An 18,064-nucleotide genomic window follows, 5' to 3' on the forward strand; every position below is an offset into this window, starting at 1 on the left:
CAATCACAAGCCAAGGGACAGAAGAACTCTGCTCTTTCGCCCATCCAATAAGCCAACTACACAGAAAACATGATTTTCCCATGGAGGATTCCAGCCAGACTACCCCTCACCAGGCTGGTCCTGCAGCGTGCCCTCCCTGCAAGGGCTGCAGGCTGGCACACTCAGCAAACTCAGTTCAGGGTCCAGAGTGCTTCTGGATTTCTGTGGTTGTGGGAAGGAATGGGCAAGGGAAAGAGCATGGGCCAAAGGGGAATTTGAAGGCATGCTGCAAAAGAAAAGGGGAAACTGAGAAAACCAAAACCAAGCAAGAGTAGTTCTCATTGGGTATTACAGAAGAACAGGCTGCCACTTTTGGATACCACACAGTTCTACAGATTTATGTTGAAAGGATGTCACAGAGCAATTATTTTCCATCCTGACTAGGAGACCTAGTAGTAGTCTCAAGGCTACACTCAGGTCTTCAGGATCTTGACACACAATACAGGAAGAAAAGTGTTTCAGTCACAAAAAGACTGCATTTTCAGCTTCTCAAATATATATTTACTTAAACATTTTCCTTTGGGGTAGAGCTTGACAAATGAGATGGTATGAGGCAGACAGACTGTGCCTGTGGGGTAAGGCACATTTCACATTTGTTCATCCCTTGCATTTTCCCAATTTTGCACAAAACTATTTGGACTAGCACCATTTGTTCTTTAACAAAATGGGCAGTCTACCCAAAAATACTGCTTGTAATTCAAAACTCAACATAAGGCATTTTTATTTAGGGAAATAAAGAACTCCCTCACATTGTGTTTCAGTTTGCCATTTATCCCCTCAAACACAAGCACAGCCTTGCTGCCCTCCAGCACAGCAAGCTCTCACCAAGTATAAAGCAATGTACCAACAACAGCTTCTATTGCACAGCAAATTGTCATGAGTTCTAAAGAGATTGCATGTCTGACAGAGCCTGTGTAAAGCAAAGACAAAGCTTCTGTAGACACACCATATTTATTTTCTTCTGTGTGTATTTCTGTAGTACACGTGACTGAAATCAGATATCCAGAGAATAGAATAGTTTTTTCCTTTTCCTTTTTTTGGTGCATATTTAGCCTCTTAGCAGGTAAAACAGGTGAAGAACAAAACCACAAGTCAGAATATAAGAAGATATTTGGCTGACTGCTTGCAGGACAGGTGCTATAAGGCACTTTAGATTTTATTCTTTCCAAGGCAGCAGTCATCAGCACTGCCCTGAAATGGCACTGCAAGCACAAATCCACCCATCCTGCAAAGCTCTGTGCAAGGAACTTGAACTACAGCATTATCTTAAGTCTTAATTTTAAAAGCAGATTTATAAAAAGTCACTGGTTTTCTCTCTGAAAGCAGAGGGATTACAATGACTTGCACAATTTTATTGTAGTCAGCTAACTCCAGCAAGAACATAAGAATTCCAGCTTTGAACCACCTTTTCAAACTACCCTGTCCTCCAATCTATTTAGCTTCACTCCAAAGATAAAAAAAACCTCCTTCTTAAAGTGTGCTGCTGCTCCCTTGTAGCCTAAGCTCCTCAGTGTCTCTGCAATTGTCATGTTCAGAACAACTAAAAATGAGGCAACTTCAACTACTGGATACATGTATGACAAAAAGCAAAAGAGAAGCTGCTGTGGTGGTAAAGAATCCAGGCAGGGTAACAAGGCTTGTAAAACTGGCCTCATCTGGACTGGGATATTTGCTTAGCTGGCAGTACTCTCAATTGCTACAGATGATGGTGAACAGAAACACATTACAGCTGTAAAAATCTAGGTTTAAAGAGGAAAAAAAAAAAAAAAGTGTTTTTAAAGAAACCATGAGGCAACTGTAGGTTATGATTATAAAAGGAAGATATAAGATTTATTGGTTGAAAAGGCGGGGGAAACAGGAAGAACGGGGGATGAATCTGGGCTAAGGATGTCTAGGCAGATGCTGCTGGAACACCAAGGCATAAGCCCAGCCAGCCGCACTGCGGAGAGGGGCATCCCTGCCCAGCACAGCAAAAAAAGGGCAGGAAAAATGCTGCCCAGAGAGGAAGATGGGGGGAAAAACAAATGGCAAAAAACTATCCCTAACTCTGGAATGACACCTGCCAGCTACCTACGGAGATAAAAGCCATGAGGTTATCTCTGCCAAAAGTTAGAGCACCCTCTGTTTCTAAAATTGCAAAGGAAGTGCATAAGCTGGCAAGACTGTGCTGGATCTGGGAATTTGAATTCAAAACCTGAGCATAAATCAGGTTCCAGTGCCAGCCTGAACAACAGTCACTACAGCCCCAGCTAACACATCCACCTGTAACAGAACACACCTTTTTAAGTCACAAATAGGCTTTTGGTTCACTGCCAAAAGCACCAAACAGCCCACAACGATCAGGGAATACTAAGCATTAAAGGTCAAGTATCCCATTTGTGGTGCAATGCAAGGGGACAGGTTTTTAGTATGGTTTTGGCATAACGATGTAGGTGGGCTTGGGGCAAAGCCAAGTGTTCCACATCCAAAAAAAAGTCTATGTAGCATTTGGAGTGAAGAACTTCACCTCCAGTGGAGAGATATAAGTTTTCCTTGTGGGCTTGCTAACCCCATGCTTTGGTTCACAGCTCTATTGATGCTACTCAGCAGGAGCCTCACTTACTGCTCAAAGTTACAGCCAGCAGTTCCAAGCGCTCCCTGAAACTCATATGGGTCTCTTTTCTTGGCAACTGATAGCCTCTCCTCTCCCTTCCCACAAAATTGAACAAGCACCAAGTGAGAGCTCCCAGGTACAACACAAGAGTTGTAAATAATAGGGTTCACACAGAAAGCACTGTGCTTGGTTGTTTTGGGCTTTTTCTTTTGTATATTTATTACACTTAAGCAGTCAGCGAATGTTTTTTAAGAAGTCAGCGCATGTTTTATGGAGCAGGTCTGTGTCAGCTCATATCTGCCTCAAAGCCAGCAAAATAAAGTCTCAGCATGGTTACAAATATCATTCCCTTGACCCTCAACACAAATGCACTCTTGGACAGATCCAGAGCCTGGTAGTGATAAGTACATAGGAATTAGGAAGCCATGATTAAATATGTCCTATACAATAGAAGTAAATTATTACTTCATTCATTACAATAGCCAAGAATGAGCAGGAAACCAATTCAAACATTAGCTGGGTTATGTAAGAGCACCAGAGGAATGTTGCAGACCTTATACGGGTGCTGTCTCTGCTTTACACACTTGTTGGACTCCTCTTCTGTTTTGTTATTTTCTCCTTGTTGGTACCTCCATGCGCATGACAAGAGTTTTCTTTATACCAGATTGTACAGAAGGTTGTATGGGCTCCAACAACATGTGAGTTGTGCTTTAAGAGAATATATCTCTTTTTTCTGTCTATCACATTGAAAGTAGCCTGTGGCATTTTTAAAATGTTGGAGTAAGAAGTCAAAAGCTTCACTCAACATTCAACTATTGCAAGCACACTTTCCACCTCACACTTACCACCCCCTTGTACATCCTTTAAATTTTAAAGGAGAGCAAGTTGCTGGTAAACAGTATGTACATATTCCCCTTCCTCATCATTAACAGTAACTTCAAGCCTGTATCATGATAAAACTTGAGTTTGGGGCTGATAGCCTGACTATAATCTGTACTATAGAAAAATTATTTACTAAGAATTATTGTCCATCTTTGAGCACTCTGTACACAGAGACAAAATGGGGAAAAAGTAACAGATTAGGTAACTTGTTCAAAGAGAGAAACTCAGAAATAACCCCATGTAAACCAGACCTATGCCTCATATTATCTTTGTTGAACTATTTTACCTCTCCAGCCTCTTTCCCTGCTGATGTCCCCAACTCTGCTTTGCTCTTCTTTACTATCACTGATGATTATCTTTTCATTCTGCAGTCTCAATACCCACCCTTCCTCTGCCCTGGTATCATGCTCTCTATGTGCATTTTTGTCTTTGTCTGTTAAGGAAGTTGTAATAGGGCTGGTGTTTTTCTATGGGAACTATTTTTATACCATATTCAGGAAATTTTCCCTTTTAACTAAGTTTATATAAAAGCTATAGCTACCACAACAGAGAAGATAATACTTTCTTCTACCTTCTCTTCCCACTCACTCCTAGGTGCTGGAAGACAGGCCTTCCACAACGGCCCAGCCTTTCCTGGGCTCTTCACCATTTTTCCAGGCAGACAGGCCACACCCATTGCTCTGCAACTGTCCAAATTCTTTCCCAGACACTAGTGCCTCAGTGCCACCTCCGTCCCCAGACTCAAACAGAAATACTACCTATCCTGATTTAACATTCTGTGTGCAGCAACTGAACTGGCTGATGCAGTTCTCAAGTAGCTGATACTTACCCAAGAAGACTTCAGATTTCCAGCTTACAACAGACACCACCCAGCTTCCCCTAAACCCTCTCCTCCCTTTTCTCACAGACCAGCCTTACTCTTCCCAACCAAAGCCTCACCAACCTGCACCTTTGCTGTTCACACAGATCATTCACACAAAGAACTGGTTTACTTTCAGCTGGCAAGAGGTTATTTCCTGCAGAAGTACAGCAGTGAAGCCTCCTTAACAAAAAAAACCCTTCAGGATTAATCCAACTCAGCATCCTCTCGCATCTCAGTTATTGCAATTGTACCTCTCTAGCCTTGATAGATCTCATCTCGGATCACTGGCATCTCCACACACACACCCAAAAAAAAAAAATCCTGTTAAAGCACAATTTGCCCAATTTGTATCTTCAGGTTTTCCAGTTTTAATTCTTTCTATGGCTACAACTCCTTGTTATTACTTTTCACATTCATTTTATAGCCTAGCCTACATCCCACTAATTACCCTTAAAGCAAAGGCAGCCCTGTCAACTGAGCTCTCCCTCTCAGCTGGTCAGGTCTCTTTGAAAACACTCACTGAGCTTTCCCCTGCACAAAAGCATTGCTGTTGTCAGGCTTTTCCCTACCCCTTAGTGATCATAACCTGTAGTCACCCACCAGAAAGCACTGAGCTCTGACAGGTGGAAACTGCATTTTGCCATTGACAGCTACTGTGGATGCAATGATGGACCACGGGATGCTGCAGGAATGTACAGTGGCAGGAGGCAGAAGGAATCTCACTTGAGTGGTCACTCTTAATTTAAAGCAGCAGGTCTCTCCTCTTGAGGCTCATCCAACTGCTCCTAAATGGAAATGTTAAGCTCTTATGCCCATGTTACTCATTTTCCTCCAGGTCTGACCTACAGGGAATGGCAATTCCTCTCGGATCCATCAGGCTGAGAGGTGATGGTGAGAGGAAAGCATGTGCCTTGGGTTTCTTGCAAACAGCGGGAGAGTAGGGAATTATGAAGGATTTGAAATGTGACACAAGATGCATTTTTGATATTTACAGGGATTTCTGTGTCTTCAGAGGGAGCCCTTCCCACGCAAAAGCAGAAGTGTGATGGAGAGTCTACTTTCCCAGGAACAACCAAAATAGCCTTTATGAGCCTGTTCTTTGCAAGAGGACAAACAACCTCAATCCCACACTGAGACCCACTTCAGGCTTAGGATAAAATCCCAGATGTTCCTTTTTAAAACTACAAGCTGGAGAGTAAAATGTCAGAGCCTTGGACAAAGCCCTCAAATGCCAAGCAAGCTTCACATCTCGCACATGAGAAAGCCAGTGAGTTTCAGCACACAGTTTTTCCCAACGTATCTCTGTGTATCACAACGCATATAAAGACTAAATTAATGCACTCTCCCTTTCAAAAGGGCACACAACTTATAAACACTTTCTTCTTTCCTAAGAAAAGACAGATGCTGATTACAGGAAGGAATTTTCTGTAACAACTCTCTTTCTAAACCATACCAGTTGTCTTGCCCATTTGAAAGATGCATTTGCTGTATCAGAAGAAAAAAGACCCTTATTATTACCAACGTCTGAACCACTAACCATCAAAATTGTTTGCTTACTGGGCACGTTACTTTTTCTGCATAGCACTGCTTGAATCCCTGTAGCACCTTCCCAGACAAAGTGCCATTAACATGCAAATGAAAAGTTCACACTCCTCCTTGAGATGGTACACAATTATAGTCATAAGCTAAGGTAATGAAAGGCTCAAAACAAGACAGGTTGGTTACACATGTCACAGCACTGCTTGCAAATCATTCTCTCCTCTAATTACCACAGCATTTTCAGGAGAGATCGATTACAGCAATATGGATGAATGGGATCCTAAAACTGAAAAATGTACTGAATTAAACATTCATGCACTCACTGACTGCTATCAATATATATATATATTTAATGGTATGGCCTAGAAAAATACAGAACTAAATATCTAGAAAGACCAGAATCCTAGACACTGAGGCTTCAAAATAGTCCCAGAAACAGAATATACCAAAAATATAAATTCATCCACCAGGCTATAATTACACTTTGCGTTTTGTTTTTGCTGTGAAGATGGCTGTAAGCCTATAGCCAGGCAGAAAGCCAAGCCACAAAGTCTGCTCCATTGACTGCTGAGGTCTCCATTAGGTGCTGCAAAAGAAATACTCGTTTGCCCACACCAAGCCTAAACATGATACAGTGCAACCTCCTCTCCGTGCCAGGCAATCTTCAGATGAGCACTGCCAAACAAGCTTCTGAATTCAACAAGCTCCCCACTCCTCAAAGCATTATACACATTTCAGCCCTGTTTTCTATGAAAAACAAGCTTTTACAATCATCTAACCTGGCCAACAGGCTCAGAATTTACTGAAGGAAAGAGTGTTTTGGCAAAATTATAAAGAACAATATCATTGCTACAATTCTTTTGATCCCCAGGTGGCTGGGATGAGCCCAAAATCAGCATCCACACTGTCACTACTGGGCTGACCTCTGCTCTTGCCATTTTTTGCTTGGCTACAGCTAGCTGGTTGTTCAGGACACTGGTGCCTGTCAACCAAGAGCACACTCAGCAGCCATGCATTTCTTCTCCAACTGTTCCAACCACTGTTTCTAGTTCTAGCTACTCATTTGTGCTATCCAGTTTCTGGACCTCCACCTACTGCTTCTGAGTCCTTGAAGCTGCAGCACTCAGCTACCAGAGCTGAGAAAGTGCTCAAAACCTTTCTAAAAGAGATGCTCCTGCATGGGACAGAAAAGCTGGACCACTCCTTTGTTCATAAGTGATCTGACACCTTAAGCCCTGTGCCTAGTTCCATTAGAACACGAACTGGTCTGGCAGATTGTATCATACATGGAGGCATTGTTTTATCTTACCCACCTTCGAGGAATTAACCAGAATGACCCACTTCTGACTCTGCTATCTCTCTCCAGTGATGGTGTCTGGGACCTAAAATAACAATGTTATTTAGACAATGCAATATGGGCACCTATGATTCAGGGGGAAAAGGACATCACAGAGCCAACCACACCAGCCTGAGGAACCACTGAAAACACATTGCTGCACCCCAGTATTTGAATTAAGACATCCAGAAACACACACACACTGCATGAAAAGAAAACCCTGGTTGCTAGGAGGGCTTGTTCTGCTCGAGTTGAACTGAACCAGGACCACAGCATCATGAGGCTGCGACAAAAATGCCACTTTCATGTGACAGTCACTTGATCTATAAGACTCAATCATGTCAAAGATAAAAATCAGAATTCAGCTAGTGGCTGCTTGTTTTCTTACTTCTCTCCTTATGTCATCTCCAACATTTGCAGATCTCCTTTTTTTCCTTGCTCTCCCCTCACATCCAGCTGCACTGCAATATCCATCACACAGCACCTCCCTGATAGCTGGTGGCTGCAAAGGCAGTATTTACACTATGGCTTGCATTGCAGTTTATAAAATCCTTTGGAGCTCTTCCAAAGGGAAAGCCCCACATAAATCAAAGTTATTAGTGTCATCTACAGGCTAAGTCCAGTCAAGAATTTGCTAGAGCTCACTGTGGAGACTGCAGATCTTTGAAATACAAATAAATGTGCAGCAGAGGGCCTGAGTAATAAACTTCATTAGCATTGCTGGTAACACTTTTCTTCAGTGGCATACAATAAATCACTGATGAATATTCAAGGCAGCCCTCTGAGGTTATCTCAATTTTATGCATGGAGGCAACTAAGAAACAGAAAGTTTAGAAGGAACTTGCCTATAAACACAAGAGAGATGCAGAATTCAATTGTCTTGCCTTCAAAGTACAAAATATGTCATTTCTAGAGGAAACTGTCAATTATATAAATTGTTTTGCAATGAAATTAAGGAGACTGTGCTTCCCCAGAACTACTAATGGCTATTCCCACCCCCAAGTCACAGCACTGGTTACTCACATTACAGTAACACCTACAGACTGTAGAAAACGGCAAATTTTTCACTGTAGAAAATGGGGACTAACAGACAGAAGTCCTATCCCAAAGACCTTATAATGGATAATAAAATTCAATCTATACACAAAATAGAGGAGCAGCCATAAAGAGATTAATGACTCAAAAACTGCATCAGAGGAAGAACAAGAAATGGACCAACCCTCCGGAGTATCAGGCAGACATCAATAAATTCATTAGCTAAGCATCACCCAGCATTGCCCAGGAGATATTTTTAAAACCTTCCACTGTATCTCCAAGAACTGATGTCATCAAGCAAAATGAGAAATATTGTGAGAGATGTGCTAAGATGGAAATAACTTTTATGGAGTTTCACACATTTTCCAGCAAGAAGCCTGACATTTAAGCAGGATGACCTGGTTACCAGTGGCTACTCCACAAACTGATGCCCCACGCTGTCCCCTGCCATGACTGACAGCTGCAGTAAACAAACAATCATTCATACCAGGTTCTTCCTCCCTGTGGCGACAGCTTTTGCAAAACTGCGGAACTTAATGAGATACTTTATTTAATATTTATTTCACAATCAGCCCATTTATTCCAACAGAATTAGCTTCAGCCCACAATGAATGTTTTCCTTGGTTATTTCATTGTGCAAATCAATACTCAATTTATTTTGAATTTCTTCAGTTGCAAATTCTTAACTAGAAGGGATTTGTTTTAAACATGCCTTTATTTATTATTATTAAATACTAGCTAACCACCCAAATGGCTGCAAAATTAATCAGCCTGAGGATGCCACCCCAAAAAGTTAACCTAGCAAAAAAGATTAATTTTAAGACAGACTTATCCAAGCAGTTTCCCAATCCAGAGGCACAACAGATCAGAGAAAACACTGATATAAATGTGATGGCCCTTGACAAAAGACTGACTATTACTCACAATGAGCAAGGAATGGGAAGCACACAAGAAGGCCAGGTAGCAGCTTGAGAAGGAGCTTTACAAGTTCCCCATACTACATTCACATCTGCAGTAGAAAATTCAGGAATGGTCCACAATAACCACGTATAATGGCACAGGACAGGGCAATCTCCAGCATGTCCAGCACAGGGATGTGACCCAGCAGACACTTCTCACAAGTCATGCTTTTGAAGACATTTTTGTCAGTGCTTCCTAGTGACACATAGGGACCAGTGACCTGCATACCTAAGTGCAAGTGCACCAAGACACAGCTTTCCTGCAGAACTGTGACAACAGAACTGCTACTTAAAAGAAAAGAAAAAATATTTCCTAGTAGAGGAAAACACTCTGCAATAGCAAAAGTAATTTATAAAAATAATGGAAATACTGAGAAGTACCTCAGAATACAATATGGATATATTTACGTTTATTTTCCAGTTTTGGATGACAGGCAAAGAGACAGAATTTGGAACTAACAACTGCTAAAAGACACTGATTGTTTCTGCACTGAGCATACACTACATCCCTGCACAAGGTGTTCAGGGCATGCCAACCACAGGTCATGACACAAGATGAGACTTCACTCTTACAGATCCCACAAAGCCATTTCCATCCGAGTCCTATGCTCATGCTTCCTTCTCCTAAATAGGTTGAGCAGAAATCCATTAGCCTGGAGTTAAGAGCTCAACTTTAGACTCCTGTTTGCCTGCTGAAATTAAAGAGTTAACAGAAACCTGTGTCTGTCTGGGGGTTTTCGATGTGTGCACAAACACATCAATACAAGCAAAATGCTATTACCACATTTCAGAAATGTGAATACTGCTGACTTGAAGGGATTGGGCACATTTCCCTTTTTAGAAGGAACAAATTGTTCAGAACAAGGACAAATGCAATAGAGAAATCAGGCACCGACTCTGCTTCTACAGTTTCAAGCTGCTGGTACATGTAACTCTGACACAGCCTTCACAGGTTTGTTTTTTTCAATAGACCCAACATTGTTCAAGAATCCCCTCATAAGTACTTAACACTCTCAAGAGCAAATATTTACAGTAAGGATTTTTATATGTGAGAAATTATAGGGCACCACAATCCTCTGTTGGCTGCAGACAGAAGACAGCTACTGCCAACGAGGCTGGAGTGATTGCAATGGTGCAGATACTCACTGCACTTGAGTGTATTTTAGACAGAAAATATGGAATCAGCTGCAAACTGTGTCAAAACATCCCCTTTAGAGCAAAAGCACCTTCTGTAATTATGCCACAGAAAAAGGGATTACAGAGAAGAACAGCAGAGCCCAAAGCCACCATCACACAGGTTGAACTTGCTGCTACCTCTCCAGTGAACCAGATGCTGACTATTCTGATGTCCTCAGCAGTCCATAGAAACACAGAATCCCAAAGCTGCCCTTACCTTTTTGTGACAGCTAGAGATGTCTTTAGTTTTTGCTGGGGTTTAAACAAACTTATTGCCACAGGTTTATCTGAATTTATACCTTCTCTCCATAGGACACGTTCACTGTGAACTTCAGGGGGGATGCAAGAATAAAAAGGCTAAAGTTATTTCTCTTAACCTTCTTCTCAATATGCAAAAATTAACTGACACCCTCACAGCAATTTCAGGCTACCTGATTTGCACCTCTAAAGATTACTCGTCTCAGGATGGAATAATCTGATGTCTCCAGAGGGCCAGCAGGGATACCAAATGAGCCAGGAAAGCTTTTTCAAGCCTACATTTACTTTTCAGGTATTTGTGTTAATAGCTGTAGAGCAAGAACAGCAGAAAAATAATTATTTTTTCAAGTGGCAGTTGTCCTCTCTCTCAGTTAATCAAGTTCAATAGCTGTTACAATAAAGTCTCAATGTCCAGTGTTGGAGAAGGAGGAATTTACAACTCCCTTCCACCATCAGAAAGCAACAGGAAAATAAGACCACACAGTATGGAGATGTCATAGTGCATTTCCCGATGTCAATTCAGGTTATAAAAGGTTGTCTTACCATGTTTTTAAGTAAGCATGTTATTTTCAGTAAATATTCCCATGCAGCCCCAACTGTCATGAAAACACTACTCTTTAGGCCCTAGAAGCACCATGAAGAAATTCTCACTAATTAGACACAAATCTGGCTTTCTTTAAAAACTTGTTAGATGAAAAGCCTTGACTGATCTGTTTTCCATTTCTCCAAGTTCAGGCAATGAAATTTAAATCACAGAGAAGTGCTAATGATTATTTTTCAAGTCCGCTTTTCATTACTGAAAGTGTTCTTTGCAACATACCAAACCCAAAATGTCTTTTCTAATCCTGGCAATCCTTTAAGTTTTCTTTAATTGCTTGTAAATCTGAATGCTGGCATTCACATCTCAACTAATGGCCTATGTCCCAAGCATGGATCTGGGACTTTTCTGGTGCACAGATTTTTCTGGATCTCTCATCATGCTCATATTTATGGATAAATTACTATTTGGAGCAAAAGAATGACCATTGAAAAGACAGGAGGGTTTGACAAGTTCCTGTGCCTGAAGTTTCATGTCTCATGTAGGGTGAGACATGAAACTTAACATGTCTCACCCTACATGAGACATGTCTACTAACCAGACACAAATTCTTCTACTCAGCACCTCTAACAATCTGTTTCCTATAGGCATCAAACCTTCTTCAGGGAAAGTCTCCATTTACACCTACTCCTCAGATTTATTGGTAGTCTGGGAGTATCCAAGCTCCTGAAGGTACAGCTGGGGTGGCTGCATTGGAGCAAGAGGCTCAGGCAGATGGAAAACAAGCAGGTGGGAACAAGGACATTAGTAATTCCCCTGGAGCTGGTGCTGTCTCTTCAGCAGCACCCCACTAAGCAGTGAAACATCCTGTACAACCCTGGCCTGGAAGAGCACTATGGAGAGCACTGAAGGCTTTGGAGAAAAGAGGTGACCTCATTGGAATGGTGCAACACTGCACCAGAGAAGGCTCAGACTGGACATGAGGAAGCATTTCTGTACCAAGAGCATGGTGAAACACTGCAACAGGCTTCCTAGAGAGGGGGTCGATACCCCAGCCTGTCAGTGTCCAATTTGGACAACAACTTAACATGTTTATGGTCAGCCCTGAGCTGTTCAGGCAGCTGGACTACATGATCCTTGTAGGTTCCTTGCAACTGAAAATATTCTATTCTAACTGCTTGATTACTCTGGAGAGGGGTCCCATCCTTTCAGAGCCAGGTAACGGGTAATCCCTCCAGCCAAAGCAATAATTTTTTTATTTTTTTTTTCTCCTGCAAGGATTTTGGTCCAAAACACCCAGGAAAGCACATGCAAATGATTGCTACTGTGGGGGATGAGAGACTCTCAGACGCAGTCAGATTCATTTTCTGCACTGTTCCAAAAAAATTGGCACCAAGGCTCAGCACCAGCCTACGGGATGGTAGTTCCATGACAATTCTCTTTTACAAACAACAGCCTGGATTTATATCAAGAAATACTCCCACTTTAAATGCACACATGCTGCCCTTTGAGAAACTGAGTTTTTTCTTAATCAAAAAAAGCAGAGCTGAGTTTTTGGAGCCTTCATTGCAGAGGAGAAGCAGCGCAGTGCAGGAGTGGGTTGGGCTGCTGGGGCCCTGCATGAAGTCCCTCTCGCTATGGAGGGCATCTTTAGCAGGACACAGTAACCCAAGCACGGCTTGACTTCTGTACTTTGGCATCTCTAACACCTCTTTTTTTTTTTCCTCCCCTTTTAAATTCAGCCTGCAGGATACAGTCTTTTAAGAAACCATGCACAAGCTCATCTTTTTTCATGCCAGCACAGCCTTTCCTCCCTTTCCTCTTCTCTCTTTCCTTTTCTCACTACTCTTTTCAAGGTCTAAAAGAAAACACTATTCAGATACTTAAAGGTTATAGTTAACTTTTTAGTTCAGCAGTACTCAAAAGACAGTATTTCTGCTAAAAGGAAATAAAATAAACAGGGTATCCTGTGATGTTTAAAAGTACAGCAGCAGATTTCTGTGAGACTTTACTGAAGGTTTTCTCCTGTGTTTGTACAAGTATTCCCTAATTATCTCAGGAAACTAATAGCTAGGTTAAATAGGTTTTAAATAGGTTTAAATTCTGCCTTAAGTATATTAGGGAATGGTGCACCTCTGCAGTGTAGAGAAAGCAATAACTCCAGGAGAGGCGAGATGACAAATAGCAAGTGAATCTCAAGCTGCTCACAACCTAAATATCTCTCCTCAGCCCAAAGCAACAAAGCTCTCTAATTATTTTTATCTATGCAAGGTGAAATCAAATGACATTACAACACAAATCTCACTAATACCTTATGCAGGGCCAATGTTTAATAGCACAAATTAGTTATGAAACTACTGCAACAGACTTCAGTGTGGTCTTGATTGTTTAAAAGCTGACAATGATTTTAAGGGACAAGTTTTATCCTTGTTCTGTCCTAATTATTTCAACATATTAGCACCTGAGGAATATTTGACTCAGCCCTTTCCCTCCCCCAACTTTAAATCCATTATTTATTCACAGGCCAACCAGGATTATATGACAAACCACTTCTTTCCCACTGTAAGAGAGCCATTAAAAATAAAAGGAGAATTTAGTTAGTTATTGACAGAAGCACTGGGAGGGAGCGGGAAGCTAAATGACTTGCTGCAAAATGAAATTGTGGAAAGTAAGAAGTCAATCAAAACACTGCCTCAGGTCATCTCATCTGCCCTCCAGCCAAAGCAGAGATGTTGTTGAGCACCTCTGCCTCAAGACCTCTCCAACTGCCCTAAGATCTCTCCAATTGGGCTCATGTTTTTGGTGTCAGAAACACACCTGTAATACAGGAAATTATTTTACTGTCTCCTAAATCTCCTGTTCCAAAGTTCTGCAAACATCCACATGAGCATCAGTATCTAAAAGAGCTTCATCACTGCAAGGTATGCCTATCTTGTGCTACTTTCTGCACTGCTGCCATGCCAGCCACAGTGCTGCAATGAATCTCTCTGATTTTCTCACTGCCTGGGTGGTTATTTGACAACATGCACGAACTAGCACCTAGCACATTCCCCACTCCTCCTTCTGTACTCACAGAGAGCAAGGATTACACTCAAACTGCTGGTCCTGTCCTTAAAAAAAGGCAATTAGCCTTAAAATGAGAAAAGGAATCTATCTAGAGCCCAGCTATTATAATTCCTTGTTCGGCTACATTTTATGCAAAAACAAGAAAATGCCAACAAACCTATGCCTCCCACAAAAAGCCCAGCTGCAAATACACCTCTCTGGGACACAAAACTCAGAGCAAGCATCTCAATTTGCCAGTTGATGGATGCAGCTCGGACCCAAACTGCTGCAGCTCAAACCACAAGCTCTCTACAGCTCGCATTAGAGAGCCACCACGCTCCAGCCCAGGCTGTGAGCAACTCCCACCCCCTGCAGCTGGGTCTGGGAACATGGGGAGCACAGGGCACAGAGCAGCCAGAGAAAAGCTCTGTCACAGCAGGGTGACAAATGGGGCTTGTTTGCCTGCAGACCCCGTTCTCCCCCCACTTGCTTGGGAAGCGACTCCGCAGTTCCTCCCTGAACAGCCGCCTTCAGCCATCCACCCCTGGCTTCAGGAACTTCAGCTGCCTCACCAGGTTCCAGCTCCAGGCTACAGAAATCCCTGTCTTCTCACAGCTCATCTCTGGAGCAAAGAGGAAAGTTAAGCTGAAAAGCCAGCAAGGCTGGTTCAGCTCTGGCTCTTCCCAGTTCCCCTCATCCCCATGGGCTCCTCTGGACACGAGGTTGGGTGACATCCAAGCATCCCAGGGCAGCAACACTTCTGGGACAGGCAATTGAACACAGTTCAGGGCACTCATTTGCAAGGATGTGATTTCTGGCTTCACTAGGAAGTCAATAATTGGCATCCATTTCATGAGGAATAGGACTAAAAGAAAAGAAAACTCTGCAGAGTATGACCATGAGACCACCTAATCCTAAATTTCCTTTCAGAAACTGCACACAAGTAAAAAAATGGGGGAAAAAAGTAAAAGATCTGAGGAAATGTTTAGTGCTGCCTTCCTGGGACATTTTCTTTGCTTCCAACAAGCAGCATTTTGGAGAATTCGTGATTCAGAGTAAACACATATATTGCCTTTAGGTCTTTGTGGGACAAGAGGAAGGGTCCCCTAGTTCATTTGGGTTTTTTCACAGCAATCATTGAGTGATTTTCAGCTTTTTGTTCCTTTTCATATGTCTGTATTTCAGTTTCTGAAAGGCGAAGTTTATGCTGATTAATACAATAGTGTATATTTCTGAGGTACATTTTTAATCCACCTCCTGATATGGTATAATATAGCTTGAAAATGCTAACATACATTGTCACAAATCTTTCTAAATCAAAAAAATGTAATAAATTTTGAAAAACATACAAATATGTATAAAAAATACATATGTGTTGTTATAAAATATACATGTATTGCTATTTATGCCTGTTTTGTTCAAGATATATACATACAGAAAGAAGAAAACAGAATTCTAAAATATGTGCATCACAAAAATCGTGATATTCAAACGCAAAATCCCTGGCTATGGATTCTTTGCTTGCTCTCACCAACTTCTATATCAGTATCTCCCAGAACAATTCCCAGGCTACATTTTCAAATTACCACTTCATATCCAGTGCCTTCTATGCCAAGCTAACAAAACCACTGCTATAAAACTTCTCCTTTTACAGCCAAGATGGGAAACACTCTATTAAATTCTCTGTTCCCTCCCTTGTAAAATAAAGAGGAAAACGCCATTCCAGGAAACAAAAATGTTAAAAAAAGACCAACCAAAGGCAACGCCTGCCTGCACTGTTGTTCTTCCCCTTTGAGTCAGTAGTAAAGAGGAAGGAAGGAAAAAACCCAGTTAAAATAAATGCAAGGAGGTGTGGATGCAGCATGTTTATCCCACTGGAAGAGGGGAAGCTGTAAAGCACCATTCCTTGCACATGGACACCCCAACACCGCCTGGGTGTTTACAAACACTTTGAGCAAACCAAACAGGGCGTTTCATTGTCCCCACTGCACTCATGTCACCCTCTCCCCAGCACTGCAATTCCAGGGAGAGCCCTGCCAGAGGACACACAGTGCCAGTTACACAAGAGAAGCACAGAAGCAAATATGCAGCAGAGGGGAGGAAAAAAATTTAAAATATCAACTCAGCTGCACACTCTCTTTGTGCTCTCAGAACAGCCTCCAAGTGGGGCTTTGGTGAAGATTAACTTTAAAAGGCACTGAAAGATACTGACAGACTTGAAGCGAGCAGGACCCCTCTGAGTGCACACATTTCATTGCCATCAGCACAAAATGAGGTGTCTGGGGTCCACTAGCAATTGCAGAAGTAATTTAGTTACAGAAGGGGATAAAACCGTCTGATGTCACAAAATAACGAAAAAAAACCTCTTATGTTGTACTAATATTTTAGCACTGTTCAAGTAAAGATCCAAATTGCACCTCACAAACAGCAAGGAACAGGAAAACAAAAAGCCACGCCAAAATGAAGCTCTGCTGGAGCACGAAGTTCAAAACAGAAACACTTCTTGTATTTACAATAAAAGTGAAAAAGAATGGGACAGTAGTTTGGAAGTTGAAATAAAACATCAGACTGACCAGCCAAGAATTTTTAACATCCTAACTCATGATGTGACTTGGAAAAGAAACCTGGACCAACTGCACACAGCCTGGACTGAGAGCCAGCTGGATTCAAATCTGCCCCGTTTCCCTGAAAGAGGGAAGGAATAGCGGTGTCAAAGCAACGAAGGCGCGCACAGCACACCAACGCCCCCAAAACCACCCTAAAGCACAGCTCGCATTCCTTCTGTCCTCAGGAGCCCGGCTCTCTCAGGCTCTGCGGCGCTTAACAACAGCGATTCCAAATCCATCTTATTTTCCACTCTTACCCAGCGCGGGAGGCAAAGGAGACAGGGCTCCCCGCTGGCCCGGGACCGCGCAGCTCCGGGGCGCCCGGAGCATCCATCCCGGAGTTGCGGGAGTTTCCCGGGGGCTGCGGGACGCGCAGCCCCGGGCCCGAACAGCAGCGAGAGGGACCCATCTCCGCGGGAAGAGACCGTGTAGAGGGTTAGGGTTTTTTCCCCCCTTCCCCGTCCCTCCGCCCCTCCTTTTTCAGCAGGACCCGGGAGCGGCAGCGCAGTCCCTCCCGCCCGGCAGCGCTGCTCCCCGCCGAGGAGCGCACAGTGCGGGAAGGGCATCGGGAGACGGGGGCCTGGCAGGGAGGAGGTAACAGGGCAAGGAAAAGCACACCACAAGAGAAGGGCAGCGCAGAACTCACCTGGTTTGGGATTTGTCCTCCCTCTCCAGGACCACAAAACGAGGCGGGAGCCAGGAGCCGGGCAGCGGCGGAGGCAAGGAGCGGCAGCCCCGGGCCGCCGCACGCTGGGCACCGGCAGCGGCGCTGGGCGAGGTGCGGACCCCGCCGATGAACGCGAGGCAGCCCACTTCCACCGGGATGGGTGCTGCCCACCCTCCCGGCGCAGGGCAGCTCCCGGGATGGGTGCAGCGGGGCTGGGCGCAAGGCAGTCCCGCTCGGGGATGCGTGTTCAGTCCCCACCGCCCGTGCAGCGCAGCCCTCCGGAACGCTGTGGAGCCACCCTGGGGCCGGGACGGCCGGGACAGGAGCGGCAGGGCTGGGCGCAAGGCAGCCGTGTGCGGGGATGCGGGAGCGCGGCCCCGCCGGCCCCGGCAGCGGACGCGGCACCGGCCCAGCACAATGAGCGGCGGCGCGCAGCGCGCCCCCGCGGCCCCCGCTGGGCAATGACATCACCCCTCTCGCCCGCCGGGGCGGGGCCACTGCCCGCGCCGCCGCCTCGCCATTGGCTGGC

The 18,064-nt window shown here is 43.7% G+C and overlaps 1 protein-coding gene across 1 annotated transcript in view; it reads right to left on the reverse strand.

Moving 5' to 3' along the window:
• Positions 1–17,997, reverse strand: part of RAB30 (RAB30, member RAS oncogene family) — a 40,683-nt gene extending 22,686 nt beyond the window's left edge. The window contains exon 1 of the mRNA XM_064409649.1: positions 17,515–17,997. The gene's annotated coding sequence lies outside the window, so the exon portion shown is untranslated. The remainder of the gene's footprint in view (positions 1–17,514) is intronic.
• Positions 17,998–18,064: the final 67 nt, after the last annotated feature.

This window comes from Passer domesticus, chromosome 2 (assembly GCF_036417665.1).
Source record: "Passer domesticus isolate bPasDom1 chromosome 2, bPasDom1.hap1, whole genome shotgun sequence".
Lineage (NCBI taxonomy): Eukaryota > Metazoa > Chordata > Aves > Passeriformes > Passeridae > Passer > Passer domesticus.